Genomic DNA, 19,072 nt, shown 5'->3' on the forward strand with positions numbered 1-19,072 from the left:
AATTATTTGGCTAATGGCCTATATAAAATTTGAATTTAATTCTGTAATCTTTTTAATAAAAATCAGATTATAAAATTAGTCATATGGACTTAATTTTTAGAATATAAATTTAGTATTTGTATTCTTTTAATGAAACTATAATTGTTTTATTATCCCAATTGCTTGTAATGTTAATTTGTTTAACCTTATATTTATTTGTTAATTTGTTTAACATGCTTTAAAATGTTAATTTGTTTAACCTTGTATTTATTTGTTAATTTGTTTAACATGCTTTAAAATGTTAATTTGTTTAACATTATATTTATTTGTTAATTTGTTTAACATGCTTTAATATGTTAATTAGTTTAACATTAAAGTAAAATTTATGTGAATTTGTATAGCATGTAATAAATGTTAATTAGTTTGACATTAATTTTATTTGCATGCTAATATAAGTTATTAGTTAACTTGTTATTCGCATGGGGTTATAAAATCATGCAAGATGATTATGTTGTCTTAAACATGATTAAGACACTTAGCTAGATAATTGAATAGGTCAATTTTCATAATATTTTAATTCTTGGACGTTGATTGGGAACATAGTGAACTTTCGACTCCATAATTAATATATGTGTTTATTAACTTAATCAATTGATGCTTAGTGTCATAATATGTATGTATGTAGAACATCGTGCCTTGCGTTATTTTTTTACATGATCCTCATTTTATTTTTTTTATTGTTAAAGAATGACTACTGCTTCGAAAAACATTGTTGCTGAGCTCAACAAAGGGTTGAAACTCAATGGTGACAATTATGAAACTTGGAGCTTGAAAGTCCAGTATGTGCTAGAGGAGCAAGAGGCTCTGGAGGCCATCAACAATGTCATGAATGAGCCTGAGGAAGGCAACACTGCTCAGCATAGGCGTGAGCGTGAAGCCTATGACAGTTGGAAGAAAAAGAACTCCATTGCTCGCATTACGTTGTTGAGCACCTTAGATGATGACATTCTAAGGGAGTTTAAGGATCACCAAAGAGCTATGGATCTTTGGAATGCTTTGAGAAAAAGGTTTGGTACATGTTCTACTGCAAGGATGAGATCCTTATCGATCAAATTTGACTCATATAAGAAACGCCCAGAACATTCAATGAAAACACATATGAGGCAAATGACAAATATGATCGGGGAGTTGAAAGATGCTGGTCATGTGTTGACTGATGAAACAAGATTTGCTTTCTAGCATTGAACATGTGGAATTGTCCACTTATGAAAATTGTCTAGCTGGAAAATCTGCAAGAAAACCTTTTGGTCAGGCAACTAGACCCGAATATCCTTTGCAATTAGTCCATTCGGACATTTGTGGGCCTATGAATGTTAGGGCTAGGCATGGAGCAAATTATTTCATCACATTTTGATGACTTTACCCGTTTCAGTTATGTTTATTTGATTTCCCACAAATCAGAAGCAATAAGTTGCTTCAAAAGCTATATGAGCTTAGTGAAAAATCAATTAGACAAGAAGATAAAAGCTCTTCGAACTGATCGTGGTCGTGAATATTTATCAACTCAGTTTAATAATTTATGTGATGAAAAGGGAATAGTTCATCAGTTGACTATCCCAAATACTCCACAATAAAATGGTGTTGCGGAGAGAAGAAACAGAACGCTCCTAGAAATGGTTAGGTCAATGATGGCACAAGCTAACCTCCCAATTAGTTACTGGGGTGATGCATTGCATACTGCTACCTTTGTACTTAACCGAGTGCCTACAAACTCAGTTACTACCACTCATGGACTGGAAGATAACCCGACCTAAGTGTATTACCTTGGGGTTGTGCTGCCTATACACATGGTTCCTCTCACAAATATGGCAAATTGGGCCCGAGGGGAAAGAAAAGTATCTTTATAAGATACACTGAAACCTCAAAGGGATATGTGTTTATAGGTCATCAAGACAGTGGTAGTGTAACTGAGTTTGAATCACGAGATGTCACATTCTTAGAGGATGAGTTCCCTAAGAAGGGAGAGGTAGGTCAAGACCTAACCTTATTTGAGATAATGGATCAAGAAGTACAAGGATCACTTAATTCGAGTGAGAGAATTTTAGCAGATGATGAATTAGTTTCTCGTCAAAGACCTCCTTCATCATTGTCACACCTCCTTATTCACCGCGCCCGCAGGGGCGCGAAGGGAGTTTTTCCACTTAAAGGACAATCCGAACGGGATTTATTATTGAGATTTAGAGTCGCCACTTGGGAGATTAATGGTGTCCCAAGTCACCGGTTGAATCCCGAACCGAGGAAAAAATATGACTCTGTTAACAGTCCGCGAACCAGAAATTTGAGTAAGGAATTCTATTAACCTGGAAGAAGGTATTAGGCATTCCCGGATTCCGTGGTTCTAGCACGGTCGCTCAACTGTCGTATTTGATTTTATCTGACTTCAAAACATGCTCTAGCTTATGTGCTATTTATTCGCTTTAAAACCGCTTTTATTATTATATTTATTTTAAAAGGATTACAACGTCGTGAAAACGCATCTCGAACCACGTCGCAATCAATGCACCCGTGGTGGTCAACACATTTTGACTCCGTTGAGATTTGGATTTGGGTCGCATAAATGCGCACCCGAGTTTAGGAATGTAATTTCACTAAAATCGCGCCTAAAGAGTCTAACGTGTTATTATTTGGGGAAGGTCGTGAAATTCGCTAAACGGCCCTCCCAAATTCTAAGTATTTTCATATAATATTTATTGAGGGCCCCGCATTTTGTATTTTTGTTTGGCGAGGCTCGTCTCATCATTTTATTAAAAGGCCAACCTAAAGGTGACTATGATTTTCTATTTGTTTGTCCCTAAAAATTTCCCTAATTAATTAAGAACTGAATTATACCTAGCTAAACTATACATTGAATTTTAAAACAGATCCAAATCTACGCACTAAACGGGCCTACTTGAAAGCTGCAGTGAATGGGAATTGTTCCCAGCTTTGGAAAGGGGAGCTACTTGGGCCTATGGGGAGTAAAACAGGCCTAAACAGCCGTAGCCCCCCATACCAATATCGAATCCTGGCATGGGTAAAACAATCCAAACAGGCTAAGAGGTCAGGAACAAAGTGTTATTAACTCAAAGCCTTCTGATTTCTCTAGCTAAGTTGCTCAGAACCAAAATTGAATTAACTAGGACCAAAAGGAAATATCCATTAAGATTAGTCTAATAGTTTACTCAAATCAGGTAAATACACTAAACTAACTATGAATAATGCTTTTCTGGTTCCAGTTCGACATTCAAATTCATGCAACGTTTAATTAATAATAGTGAGGCTAGACAAGGCTACATAATTCCAAAACAAGTGTTAACCTAAATATCTGAACATTAACAGGGCTCAAACAACGATATAGACACCATGAACGATTTTCATACATCTCAGATTAGCTAAGAGACCACCCTCATCACACACATGCTTAAGACTTTAACACACTACTGGATTCAATGTCGACCTACTGGTTTCAACTCAATGTTGTTAATACAAGTAAAATCCATAAACTTCTAAACCATTTTCCATTTCAGCCTGCTTTAAATTCCGGAATTATACCACACAAAACGAAATTAAATCAATACTATAATAGTTCTATCAGTTCAGTTATACACCATAAAACCAAAATGAGTTTAAACAAATACAAAATATCTACTACTACTCTACTAATAGCTTAAACACATAAATTCCAAAGAAGACCATTTCATTTCAGCTTTCAATTCAAACGGCTACATTGGGCCAGTTTCAAGCGTGTACCTGGATTGGAAAAACAGAACAAAAGAAGGAAGAGCAGTCAGCAGCAACGGATGACACAACAACACCAACAGCAAATCACCAGCAGTAATGGAATAGTTAAAATAAAAACCAACACAGCAATACCACTCTCCAAATCAGAAATACACTCAAACCAAAAACCACACTGATTTGTAGAACCAAACAGCAATACGGACGCCCAAACAGAACAAACTGAGCTCGGATAAGTTCTCTCAGATTGACTTTCCTCTCCCCAGGTCTCCCAATGCCTATCTCTTTATCTCTTCTCACTTAATCTTTTAACTCTCTGTCTTCTCTCTGTGTTTCCACTCTCTCCCCTCTTACTGCCCGTTCCAGTCCCCCCTTATGTCTCTACTCATCTGTATATTTAAACCCAAACTCTTCAACCCTTTTCAGCCCTCCTCTTTTCTTTACAGCTGTAAGGAGGATCTTTTATTATTACCCCCCATGTTTCTTTTTCTTTCCAGCTTGTAATATTCCTCTACTATGTGTATCCTTTAACTTTTTATCATTACCCCCCATACCACTATGTTGTGTTCCCCACTAATGCATTATTTTAATGGTACATTAGTACTTAGTGGACAGAACATTCAACTTAAACCATTTTCAAATCTTTTAAATCCCAAAATACCCTCTTAAAGTCCCTGAAATTACTGTCCTACCCAATCCCTTTTAATCTGTATTAAACCTTTCAGCTCTAACCTATTCAAACCTACCAACTAACTAAGCTGAATCCTAATTAACCAACAAACTACAATAGCTATAACCAATTCAACTTGTCAAATCAGTCAGTAATTCAAGATAGAAACTCATATCAAATCAAATGGCATCAAAAATGAAGACTAAGGGTTCAGGGCAGCACATATTGAACTAACTATATTGGGGAACCAATCATATTTAGCTCAGAAACAAATTAACTGAAATCAACTAGACGAGCATACGCTTAATTAAATTGGAACACAAAAGAAGAATCAGCCAGAAGAGCTTTAAGGGGATTGACAGATCAGGATAACAAATGACCAAGGAATTCAGTTCAATGTGATGAACTAAATATACCAACAGGCTCAGTTCTAAGTTCAAATATACCAACAGGCTCATTTCAACACAAAATTTAGAACAGAAACGAAGCAGGAGGGGAAACAGACTGGAATGAACTATGAAATCAAGACCAAAATTAAACTACTATCATGTTAAACTAACACTCAAACCTATCGGACTAATCGACGAAACTTATTCAATTGATCAAACAATTTATAACATATAATCAACAACGGAAAATTTGGACCAAGAAAAAGGTCTGATGGAGAAGGGAGAAAATAACGGACAAAAGACGAATTACAACAAACCTAATTTAGGCAAACGAATAATCGATTGAACTACACCAGAATCAGAAAAAGAAGCGGAGTATTTACTGGGTTAAGAATTATCTTAAACTGAAAACCCAAAGAAACGACTGATTACAACCTAGCACAGACAAATCAACATATAGAAAAAGGAAAAGAAGAAGCTAAGAAGAACTTACTGTTCTTTTCTCGGATCCCACCAACATGCCTTTTCGAACTTGAGTTCCAGTTAGTATTATATGTCTATTTCGTCAGAAATAGGCTTATAATACTAACTAGAACCCATTCGACCCTGACAGCTTTGATACAGTCCCGAACCGTTTGAACCCTAGATCCGTCATTCGACGAGTTTTACTCAGATTCGAGCCAATTTGGTTAGGGATTAGCGACGAGGAGGTCAAGGGGATTATTGGGTGTAATTTTGGGGTTAAGTGGACAGGCTAGGGTTTGGGACGGGGATATTTGATCGAAGATTCGAGAAGTTGTAATATGATTCGAGGTTAATGGAGTGTGGAATCAGAGAGGGGGGAGCAGGGTAGTTCAGGGGTGTTATTTTCACGGCCATCGGAGCCGGCGCTGCTGGGTTTTCAGGCGAAGGGAACGAGGGCGGCTAGGGTTTGGGGGGGGTGGTGTCGTCTCTGAAGGGTCTGAGAGAGACGATGGGGTGAGGGGGGGTTTGGTTTAGGGGGTGGGGTATGGTTTGAAGTATATATATGAAAGGGTGGGATGAATCCAGGCCATTCGATCTGATGAGATCAATGGCTTGGATCCATTCATAAACGGAAACGACGTCGCTTCGTTTACCCTTGAGACCGGATCGGTCTTGGATGAGAATGGGTCGGGTGACGGAGGAGTTGATCTGGACCGTTGATCAGCTGAGATCAACGGCCCAGATTGAGCGTTACTAAACGGCGTCGTTTGGTTTGTCTCTGAGACGGACTGGATTGGGGCGGGTATTGGGCTGATTTTTGGTATGGGCCTGGTCTGAATTTTCCATCTTTCTTATTTGTTTCTTCTTTTTCTTCTTATTTCCTATCTAAAATTTAGATTAAATTACCAACCAAAATTAAAAAATACTAATTATCTTCTAATAACAATTATCATGCACAATCAAATACCAAGCAAAATAAAATCACACAATTGGAGATTAAATTAAAAATGCAAAGTACATATTTTTGTGATTTTCATTCTTATAAATTCAAATATTGTTTAATTAATTCCTACTTGTAAAGTTAAATCCTAAATGCACATATATATTTTTTTGTATTTTTTTTCTTAATTAAAGTAAAAATAATCATGCACAAACAAATACAAATAAATCACAAACAACACAAAACTATCTTATTTTGAATTTTCTGGGAGTAGTTCTCGTAGGGCAAAAATCACGTGCTCACAGCTGCCCCTCTTTGTCCGGAAACACGAAGGGTTTTCGTGCAAAGATAAAGTGAGCAGATACGAGCGATTTTTGCCCGTTCGGCTACTCCGTGTGAAGCATTTTTGAAAGATTTGACCGAACCTCTGTTTCAAAGGTTTCCTACATATCCCTGGCTAAAAGGGAATCAGGTCAATGCAGTTCGGGAAGTTTTTTTAGCTGGAACTACCATGGAGCTGTGGATTTACTGGTACTGATGTTGCTGCTGTTGTCACTACTTACTGACTTCCTTATAACACCATGCTAAAAGAGAACAAGAAGTTAAACTAAACTATAGTCTATGAATTACAAAGATTTATTCTTAAACTTAGTCATGTGACTGTTGTTGCCTTGTTGCCTCACTGTCTTGTTGTCTTGTGTTTCCTCCGATGTTTCTTTACTTCTGATTTGACTTGTATTCTCTCTTGATTGCCGAACTTGAACTGCTTATTTCCTTTTTGTGAGCTTCGCATTATTTTTCCTTCGAAGCTTAAACTGCCTTCTTCTAACTAGTGTTGCCTTCCTTCCGACTTCTGGACTTTAATTTATGCTGGGGATTTTTGTTGTAACCCTCCGTTCTCCGGGCTCCTGACTTTTACTACGACTTAAAAAGATAATACCTCCATTCTCCAGGCGGGCTCCTGACTTCGTCTACAACTTGAAATGATAACAACCTCCATTCTCCAGGCGAGCTCCTGACTTCCAACACAACTTAAAAATATAACACCTCCATTCTCCAGGCGGGCTCCTGACTTCAACGACGACTTAAAAATATAACACCTCCATTCTCTAGGCGGGCTCCTGACTTTTACTACGACTTAAAAAGATAATACCTCCATTCTCCAGGCGGGCTCCTGACTTCAACTACTTCTTAAAAATATAATACCTCCATTCTCCAGGCGGGCTCCTGACTTCAATTATGACTTAAAAAGATAATACCTCCATTCTCCAGGCGGGCTCCTGACTTCGTCTACAACTTGAAATGATAACAACCTCCATTCTCCAGGCGGGCTCCTGACTTCCAACACAACTTAAAAATATAACACCTCCATTCTCCAGGCGGGCTCCTGACTTCCATCACAACTTAAAAATATAACACCTCTATTCTCCAGGCGGGCTCCTGACTTCAACAACTTCTTAAAAAGATAATACCTACATTCTCCAGGCGGGCTCTTGACTTCCAAAACAACTTAAAATATAACACCCCCATTCTCCAGGCGGGCTCCTGACTTCATCAACGACTTAAAAATGCGTTCTATCACCGTTGTTCCTTCTTGCCTCTTGAACCATTTTCCTTCTAACTTGAATTATCTTCTTTCAGAATTGCTTCCCTCAAAATTGGTGTTTCATTCCTCTGAGAACTGCTGGGGATAACGCCGATGTTTCAAAAAATATGTTATTTTCCTCCTTCAAAGACTACTTCCCTTAATGCTAGTGTTTTCCTTCCTCTGGAACTACTTCCCTTAAGACTTGTGTTATCTTCCTCCCGAAATTGCTTTCTTTAAAACTTGTTTTTCCTTCTTCCGTAAAATGCTGGAGATACCACTTTCTCCAAACTTGTGTTATCTTCCTTCTTCCCTAGGGTACCTGACTTTCAGAAAATTTTCAAAAATGAATGAAAATTTTCTGCCCCAGTTTGACAATCTTTCTTGCGGCATGTCTTTCTGTCATCAATAACATTTAGTGTCCCTGCTTAAAATCAAAGAGAATTTGTTAGTTTAAAACGTGGGGATGCTCTTGCTAGGGACGGTTTTCCCTTTAGCTCTTTTCCATGCTCTGCGTTGTTCGACCATCTTGAAACTTGGCCGATAACTTCCGACCTTCTTGATGATTCTGTATTCCCCAACTTCTCGACCGTTGTTTTCCACCTTTGCTCCATACTGTCCTAAAAACTTAGACCAATTCATCATTTGGTCTTACAACAACGTCTTTCTCGTCCCATCACATTATCCTTACATGTCTTATCCCCATTTACCTTGCACCATGTTGGCAACTGGTAGTTAGCTTTGAAAAATCCTTCTTAAAAACAAACTACTATTGATAAAAAAGAGAATGGAAAATGATGACTTCAAAGATAGAACAAGAAAAATCTTTCTGAACAACTGTTTGAAGAGAAAATAACTTATTTGAATGGTATAACCGATCCCAATGGTCATGTAGCGCATTTTTGGATTAATCAACCCAGTCTGTTTACATCAATCAATCTTTCTGATGTCCCTACTTTGCATTTCAAAGGTCCCGCAACCCATCTTCTTTTGCCGAAACAACATCTTTATTCTGCTTGATGTCTCGACGGATCCTTTCTATCAAGCTTATCTCGTTTTGCCCTTTTTAATTCCTTGTCGCCTTATAGTGCCCTTCGAGAGGTTTTCACTAATAATACTCTCTCGTTTCTCTCAACTCTCGTCGCCTTATGGTGCCTGTGAAGGTTTTCACCAATAAGACTCTCTCACTTTATTTCTCTCAACTTCTGTCGCCTTATGGTGCCTGTGAAGGTTTTCACTAATAAGACTCTCTCATTTTATTTCTTTTCAGCTGGGGATTGGGGTGTTACTGATAAGATTCTCTCATTTCATTTCTTTTCTGCTGGGGATTCTCTCATTTCATTTCTTTTCTGCTGGGGACCAGAGTGTTACTCCAGACTTCTATTTGTCCGATTTGGCACTTCTCGGATACTGATCGGGAGGTTTTTTGGACATCAATATGGGTTTCTGGTGTATGGATAAAGAAAAAATTTAAAATAATTTTGATGGGTAAAACATTACAACTCTTGGAATCAACTTTCTTTCCCAAAATTATAAACACAACTTCTGCCCCAGTTTTTCTTGCTTGGGGATTTTTGATTCTTATTACACTATGACTGAGCCGTGAGGCGCCTACATATCCTTTTTGAGGAATCAGGTCAAACGTAGTTCCCATTTCCTTTGTTTTTCTTGTGACTTTTCTTTTGTCTTTATTATCATTATTTTTCTTTTCTCCCTTTTTTCATTTTCATTACTGATTCCAAAAGAGGGGTATGAAAGAATAAATAAGGTTCAAAAGGGGAAGCAAAGGTTGAAGTGTTTGGATGGAAGAACAAATTGCCTCCATCATTTCATTCTCCGATATCATGCCAAATGCAAACAAACAACAATTACAATTAAAAGAAATCATACATAATATCTCTTAACTGCATCAGAATTGATAGCCATGTCGATGCATTTTTCTTCGATATCTGTTAAACATAAATCACCATTGGACAACACTCTGGTTACAATGAATGGACCTTGCCAATTCGGGGCGAACTTGCCTTTTGCCTCAGCCTGATGTGGAAGGATGCGTTTCAGCACTTGCTGGCCCACTTCAAACTTCCGAGGACGCACCTTTTTATTGTATGCTCTTGCCATTCTCTTTTGATATAACTGGCCATGACACACAGCTGCCAATCTTTTTTCATCAATCAAGTTCAACTGCTCCAGACGAGTTTTGACCCACTCATCATCATCAATCTCAGCTTCAACGACAATCCGAAGGGATAGGATTTCAACTTCCGCAGGTATTACGGCTTCAGTTCCATATACCAACAAATAAGGAGTTGCACCTACTGAAGTACGGACAATGGTGCGATAACCCAACAATGCAAATGGTAATTTTTCATGCCATTGCCTCGAACCTTCTACCATTTTCCGAAATATCTTATTTATGTTTTTGTTGGCTGCCTCAACTGCTCCATTCGCCTTGGGACGATATGGGGTGGAATTGCGGTGTGTAATCTTAAACTGTTGACATACCTCTTTCATCAAATTGCTGTTAAGATTAGCACCATTATCCGTGAGGATCACCTTTGGGATTCCAAATCGACAGATGATATTTGAGTGAACAAAATCGACCACTGCTTTCTTGGTCACAGACTTGAAAGTTTTGGCCTCAACCCATTTGGTGAAATAATCAATGGCTACCAGAATGAACATATCCCGTTGGATGTTGCTGGCTCAATTGGTCCAATGATATCCATTCCCCAAGCGACGAAGGGCCATGGCGCTGACATTGTGTGCAATTCCGATGGTGGAGAATGAATCAAATCTCCGTGTATCTGGCACTGATGACATTTGCGCACAAAACTAATACAATCTCGCTCCATGGTGAGCCAATAATAACCTGTTCGGAGAATTTTCTTCGCCAGCATATATCCGCTCATATGTGGTCCGCAGACTCCTGAATGTACTTCGGACATGACAGCCATAGCCTGTCTAGCATCTATGCATCTTAACAATCCCAGGTATGGTGTTCTTTTATACAGAACTCCTCCACTCAAGAAAAATCCACTTGCCAACCGTCGAATTGTTCTCTTTTGATCCCCCGTGGCTTGCACTTGGTATATCCCCATTCTGATGTATTCCTTGATATCATGGAACCATGGTTCACCATCCAGTTCTTCTTCAATCATGTTACAATAAGCATGTTGATCTCGGACTTGAATATACAAAGGATCGACATAAGCTTTGTCCGGATGGTGCAGCATTGATGCTAGGGTAGCCAAAGCATCGGCGACCTCATTATGGACCCTTGGAATATGCCTGAACTCCACTGATCTAAACCGTTGGCAAAGATCATGTAAGCATTGTCGGTATGGTATGAGCTTCAGATCTCGCGTTTCACATTCTCCTTGAATTTGATGTACCAGAAGGTTCGAGTCTCCCAAGACCAAGACTTCCTGGACATCCATGTCCGCAACTAACCTTAAACCCAAAATGCATGCTTCGTACTCAGCCATATTGTTGGTACAATAAAAACGAAGCTGAGCCGTAACAGGATAGTGATGCCCTGTTTCAGAAATAAGCACAGCTCTTATTCTGACTCCTTTCATGTTAGCAGCCCCATCAAAGAAAAGTTTCCAACTTGGTTTTTCGGCCTGTTCTAGTTCATCAATATGCATCACCTCTTCATCAGGAAAATAAGTCCTCAGTGGCTCATACTCTTCATCGATAGGGTTCTCAGCCAAATGATCGGCCAATGCTTGGGCTTTCATCGCAGTCCGAGTCACATAGATTATGTCAAACTCTGTGAGCAAAATCTGCCATTTTGCAAGTCTTCCTGTCGGCATAGGCTTTTGAAAGATATACTTCAATGGATCCAAGCGTGAAATGAGGTAAGTAGTGTAGGATGACAAATAATGTTTCAACTTCTGTGCCACCCAAGTTAGGACGCAACATGTCTTTTCCAAGTGAGTGTACTTAACCTCATAAGCTGTGAACTTCTTGCTAAAATAGTAGATGGCCTGTTCTTTTCTGTCGGTGGCGTCATGCTGCCCCAGTACACAGCCAAATGAATTTTCCAGGACAGTCAAGTAAAGAATCAAAGGTCTCCCTAGTTCTGGTGGTACCAGCACATGCGGGTTAGACAAGTATCCCTTTATCTCGTCGAATGCTTCCTAACACTCATCAGTCCACTTGACCGCAACGTCCTTCTTCAGCAACTTGAAAATAGGCTCGCAAGTCATCGTGAGCTGAGCGATAAACCTGCTGATATAGTTCAACCTTCCTAACAGACTCATCACTTCAGTCTTGTTCCTCGGAGGTGGCAATTCTTGTATGGCTTTGATCTTTGATGGGTCCAACTGGATGCCTCACCGGCTGACTATGAATCCCAACAGTTTTTCGGATAGAACACCAAATGCACACTTGGCGGGGTTAAGCTTGAAGTTGTACCTGCGAAGCCTCTGGAAGAATTTCCTCAAATCCCTGACGTGGTCGGCCTGATGCTTTGATTTTATGATCACATCATCTACATATACCTCAATCTCCTTGTGTATCATATCATGAAACACAATAGTCATTGCCCTCATATAAGTTGCCTCAGCATTCTTCAAACTAAATGGCATTACCCGGTAGCAATAAGTTCCCCAGGGTGTGATGAATGCCGTCTTTTCTGCATCTTCTTCATCCATTAGAATCTGATGATACCCGGCATAGCAATCCACAAAAGATCCGATCTCACGCTTGGCACAATTATCGATCAAAATGTGGATATTGGGTAGTGGGAAGTTATCCTTCGGACTTGCTTTGTTGAGATTGCGGTAATCGACGCATACTCTGATCTTGCCGTCCTTCTTCGGTATAGGCACGACATTAGCCAACCAGACAGGATATCGAGTGACCCGAATAACCTTTGCATCCAACTGCTTGGTAACTTCTTCTTTAATCTTCACACTCATATCAGTTTTGAATTTCCTCAACTTTTGCTTGACGGGTGGGAACGCTGGATCAGTGGGCAATTTGTGGACCACTAAATCAGTGCTTAAACCTGGCATGTCGTCATATGACCACGCAAAAACATCTTTGTACTCAATGAGTGCTTTGATTAACTCCTCCCGGATTTTTGGCTCGAGGTGGACACTTATTTTAGTCTCTCAGACGTTGTCTGTGTCCCCTAAATTGACGGCTTCTGTGTCATTCAAATTGGGTTTGGGTTTTTCTTCGAAGTGAATTAACTCCTTACTAATTTCTTCGAAGGCTTCATCCTCATCATCATATTCTGATTCGTAATCACAATCTACTTTTTGAACTATCATTTCGAAATCAGATTGATTTTTAAGACTGGGCTGAGGATTCCTTATGAACACCATGTCGTTAAGACCAGTATAAAGAGAACAAGACTCCCTCCGAATGGGAAAAGGAGTAGCCATCCAATTGTTGATTTTTGCCTTTGGCCCCACAAACTGCACATCCGCCTTGCTAAAGCCCTCCCTAACTTAGACCATGTTGATTTCGGTGAATAATCTTTCAAAGCCTTCATTTAAGTCTCCATCTGCACCAATCAATGGCCCTGTAACCTTGGACAGCAATTGCTTTTTGATGCTCAGCCTGACAAAAGATCTGGACAGGCACGAGATTGGCTTGGGAAGGACCCAGACTCTTTTCTTCAACTTGCGGGCCCATCTCACATCAGCCACTGTAGGCTTGAACCCCAGCCCAAAGGTATCCAGATTTTTGGGCAAAGAAACCGGTTGAACAATACCCTGAAGATCAACCCCTAAACCTTTGCCTGGCACAAACCCATTTTTCAACATTTCCGAGGCTACCATGACAATTGTAGCTGCTATTTTGGGAAGTGGGATGCTTTCGCCCTCGGGAACTTTGTCCACTGAAACCGTATCGAAGACCTGGTAAACCTAGGGCCCCTTTTCATCGTCAGCCTCTATGAAGGGTACGATGGCATCACTTATGGCGCTTGCATTGTCTTTCCCATGTACTACGATCTCTTGCCTATCCCACTCAAATTTGACCATCTGATGTAATGTAGAAGGCACTGCTTTGGCGGCGTGGATCCAGGGTCGCCCCAATAGAAGATTTTATGACGCTGCCACGTCCAACACTTGAAACTCCATGGTGAACTCGACCGGACCAATTATTAATTCAAGTACGATGTCACCCACTATGTCTGTACCACCTCCATCAAACCCTCGAACATAGATGTTGTTCTTGTGAATTCTGTCACCATCGACCTTCAGTTTGTTCAACGTGGTCAAAGGACAGATATTGGCACTGGACCCATTATCAATCAGTACTCGAGTGACTACCGAGTCTTCACACTTCACGGTCAAATAGAGGGCTCTATTATGTTCTGTACCCTCCACGGGCAACTCATCGTTTGAAAAAGTAACCCTGTTGACCTCGAAAATCTTGTTTTCTATTTTCTCCAGATGGTTCACAGAGATCTTATCCGGAACATGGGCTTCGTTCAGAATTTTCATCAATACCCGGCGGTGCTCATCTAAATGGATCGACAAGGATAATAATGAGATCTGTGCCGGGGTCTTCCTCAACTGCTCCATAATGGAGTAATCTTGCGCCTTCATTTTCTTTAAAAATTCTTCCGCCTCTTCCTCGGTAACTGGATTCTTTGTCGCTACTGGATTGGCTCTTCTTAACTCTGCGGGAGAAAAACACCTTCCCGAACGAGTTAGACCTTGGGCTTCACACACTTCTCCTTTGACTTCTTTCCCTTTGTAAATTATCATCACCCGTTCATAATTCCAAGGAACAGCCTTGCTGTTGATCACTGGAAGCTGAGTTACCGGTTTTATAATAACAGGCTCTGTGCGAGCACCCTTCACGACCACAACAGGTTTACTTGCAGCCCCTGGCACTACCACTTTAGCTTTCTCGGGTTTCACTGCAACAAGGCTCGACGACCCTCTCTCGGCTACCACAACTGGCTTATCATCTACCCCTCTCAACTGGACCACTGATTTCCCACTGGTTACTTTTTCCTTTGAGCTGGTTTTGCTGGAACAGATCATCATTACCATCTGTGAGGGCTTCCTGGGCTCCCCCTCTTTGTGTATCAACTCAATAATGTGTGTCTCATGGTGAGCTAGCAGTGGATTCTGATTAATATTTGGTGCTTCTGGGGCTTGAACCTCGATCCGATGAGTATCAATAAGCTCTTGCACAACTGTTTTCAGCTTCCAACATTTCTCTGTATCGTGCCCTGGGGCCCCTGAACAGTACTCAAAACTCACTGAATGGTCAAGATTTCTAGGGGGAGGATTTGGCATTTTAGGCTCAATTGGATTCAACATGCCCAACTGCCTCAATCTGTGGAAAAAACTGGTATATGATTCCCCCAGTGGAGTGAAAGTCTTTTGCTTCTGTGACCTCTCATTCTTGAGGGCTGGGTTTGGTCGGAAACCTGTCCCGGGGGGATTTCTGTAGGCCCTTGGGGGTGGATATGTGTTTTGTGGAGCTGGGTATGGATTTTGTGGAGCCGGCGCGCACCATTGTACGTGTGCCGGGGTTTGGGTATAGGCTTGTGCATGATGGACGAAAAAATGGGGATCTGGCTGCAGGTAGTAGTGCTGTGGAGGGCTATATGAAGTGTGGGGGTAATTTTGGTGGTAGGGTCGTGATTGGCTATAGTAGGGTGACGGGCCTCTAGATCCGAACCAGGCTCCAGACTCAACAGTCGTGACATCTTCTTTCTTCTTTTTCCCGAGCACACCCCCAGTGCCGCTTTGAATGGCCTGGGTCGTTGCCTTGATCGCTGAATAACTCATGATTTTGTTGGACTTAAGCCCCTCCTCGACCATGCCTCCCATTTTTACAACCTCATTAAAAGATTTGCCAATTGCGGACACCAGATGACCAAAGTAGGTCGGCTCCAAAGCCTGCAAAAAGTAATCAACCATCTCGCTCTCTTTCATTGGGGGATCTACCCTTGCTGCTTGCTCCCTCCACCGAAAACCATATTCTCTAAAGCTTTCATTGTGCTTCTTCTCTAGTTTAGTCAAAGATAGTCGGTCTGGAATGATCTCAAGATTATACTGAAAGTGACAAGCGAATGCTTGTGCCAGATCATACCATGTGTACCATCTTCCGTGGTCTTGGCGGGTGTACCACTCCAATGCTGCTCCGCTCAAACTCTGACTAAAGTAAGCCATTAGCAATTCATCCTTTCCTCCAGCTCCCCTTACCTTACTGCAAAAACCTCTCAAATGAGCCACCGGATCACCGTGTCCATTGTACAAGTCAAATTTGGACATTTTGAACCCTGCCGGTAGTTGTACATTTGGGAATAAATGCAGATCTTTGTAAGCCACGCTTACCTGACCTCCTAGCCCTCTCATATCCCTGAAGGATTGTTCTATGCTTTTCATTTTTCTGAACATCTCTTCATGTTCAAGATTTTTGGCTGGTCTCTCAACTTCTCTCGGGAGATCAGAATGTGGATCATATGGATAGGTTTCGGGTGCTTTGAAGGTGAGCTCCGGGGGATAATACTGGTTGTCCTGAGCTCGGAACACAGGTTCACTCGGGGATTTATGGAGTTCAGCTGGGGGAGATGCCACAAAGACATGGGTGATTGGCGGAGGAGGGTATGGAATTGATTTTGGTGGTGGAGCTTGTGGCGTATGAGAAGTAGTGCCATGGTAGTGTTGATAAATGAGAAAATCTGGATCGGTGGCGGGATGATCCTGAGACTGAGCTAATGGTGGGGTAAAAACCGGGTTGGTTGGGTAAGCTGGCGGTGATTGCCCTTTGGACCAGGCCTGGTACATTTCGGTCATTTGTTGCTTAAGCTTGAGCATCTCCTCTTTCATTTTATAGACGTCCAACTCCTCTACCTCAACACTAGTGTCGACATCTGGGATAGACATGACTTCCGGTATTGGTCCCTTTGATCTGGTTTGGTAATGATAATGTGCCAGTATCCTTTAAATAAACTAACTGCTTGAATTCTCTGAAAAACAACAAACTTGTTAGTTTTTAGAGTTTAACACATATGTAATTACACGTTGGGATGCAATTCACCTAGGCAATTAACCATTTCTATCATGCATTTTCTTCGGTTGCGTGCGTCATTCCGGCCTCTCATAATCGTGCCCCTTCTTTTAAGCCTCCTTTATTCTGTCCTTCTTTATTTATTTTTTATTTTCCCCTTTTCTTTTTAGTGATGGACGAATCCTATAGAGATTGCCTACGTATAATGTCCCGTCATGAATCAGACCATGCGTAGTTCTGTCTCATATAAGTGCAAAAAGCAAAGAGACAATTTTTGGAAATTTTCGATTTTTCAGTAATAAACATTCTATTACAAATCAGACGCTTGTGGAAAGGAAAATAACAGCCTCGAAAACAAACCAAGTACGAACTCAATAACTTCGGACAGACTCTGATGCGAAAGAAAAAAACAGACTCTAACAGACAACAGACTCTAAGAAAAAGAAAATGCAGATTCGAACTATGAACACATTAAAGTTTCAAATTTGGGTGCACGCGGGGCGTCATTCGGCCTCGCCACGGGTTTAGGTGTAAGGTCCCTTTCCAGCTGTTCCAATTCATACATGATTTGCTTCACAAATATCATCACCGCCGAGAAGAAAGTAGTGCGGGTCATGTTTTCACACACCCGGCATTTCCTGGTAATAGCATGAGCAATAGTCAGAATCTTGTCCCTGGTTCAGTCTTTCTCTAGGAGTAGGCGTTCTATCTGATCCCCTCTAGACTTCAAAACCCGAGAATCATGCAGATGTTGTTTCCGTAACTGCTGTATTTCATCTTCCATCGAGGCCATTAGATTATAGCAGTGTTTACTTTCGGTTTCAAAAGCCTTGGATTGTTTAGCCGCCTTGCTCTCTAGGGTGGTCACCTTCCTTTTTAGACTGATAATGGTCTTTTCATAATCTTTCCTTGCCTGCTGTAAGTACTGTGTGCGCTCTTTTGTTCTTTTTGCCCATTGTGCCTGGAGTGATGCTATGGTACCCTCAGATTGCTTCAAATCATTCCGGCACTCACTGATTTCTTTTTTCAACCCTTTTATTAACCGCTCATCCGATCGACTCCTTTGTTGGTTGTCAGCATCTATCCTTATTTGTCGGATTTGGGCTTTCAGCGCCTCATTTTCTTGGGCCAATTTGTTCTTTTCTCCCTGATCGGCGTCTACTTGCAGACTATTTTCAAATCCCAGGTTTTTAATCTGTTGCTTCAGCTTGCCTATTTCTGCCCTGTAACTCTCTTCTTTAGCCAACCAATCCCACTGTTCTTGTGACGCCTTGACGAACTCCTCGAGATGGGGTCTTTTGGCCGGTCTCCCAAACTCGATTTCTCTCCTAAACCAAGCAAGGTATCCCGGCGAAACTTTACCCTTGGACCGATCACACACACATGTATTTGCTGTTAAGTATTGACACTCGCTCTAAATTTGTCGGACTGCTGCTTCGGGAAACTGTCCGTTGGGCCCGATCTCGACTACTTGGCCACTAAGATCTTCATCTTTCGGAACTATTTGGCATCTCCCCAACTGTCTCAATACTCGATACGGGGCATAGGGCTGAATACTCCTAAGTCCCATCAAAAGGAAATGAGGTCCAGTGGCTGGCATATATATGATTTCATCCACAGGCAACCATCCAAATGTCCATTCTATTTGGCCCGCAGTGACAGAACGGAGGCGCACTGTCCACTTTGTGACCCCTTCTGGTAAGCTGATTCCATCAACCCTCGTAGGAAATTCCTCTATGCACGTTTTCTCCGTCGACCCATAACTCATAAATTGAGGACGACAACATAGGTGTTCGATCATCCATATCTGTAGCAAACCGTTGCACCCCTCAAAAAAGTCTCCCCCGGCTTTGTAGGCTGTGAGAGCACGGAAGATTTCAGCTACTATCATGGGTGCAAGGGTGCTGTTGGCCTGAGTAAGTAAAGTGCTGACAACCCCAGATATTCGTATGTCAATGTTCCCGTCTTTCTAGGAAACACCAGGAGTCCCAAAAAGGCTACCATGAATGCAAAACACCTATGTTCTTCCCACTTAAGGCGGTTTCCTTTGCTACAGATTTTGTTTTCCGGCTTGTTGAACCCCCCTATGTGGCCATATCTGTTGTATATAAACCGCAAAGTGCAAAAACCAGCTGCCAAGTCTGGATTGTGGACCCCCCTGCTTATTTTCAAAGAGTCTAGGAACCTGTGTATGGCTACGGCCCTTGGAGCAATCAGGTACTGGTGTCTCAGAGGAACCTTGGGACCCCCGATGTATCCGGCTATTTCTT

This window comes from Nicotiana sylvestris, chromosome 9, assembly GCF_000393655.2.
Source record: "Nicotiana sylvestris chromosome 9, ASM39365v2, whole genome shotgun sequence".
NCBI classification, from domain to species: Eukaryota; Viridiplantae; Streptophyta; class Magnoliopsida; order Solanales; family Solanaceae; genus Nicotiana; species Nicotiana sylvestris.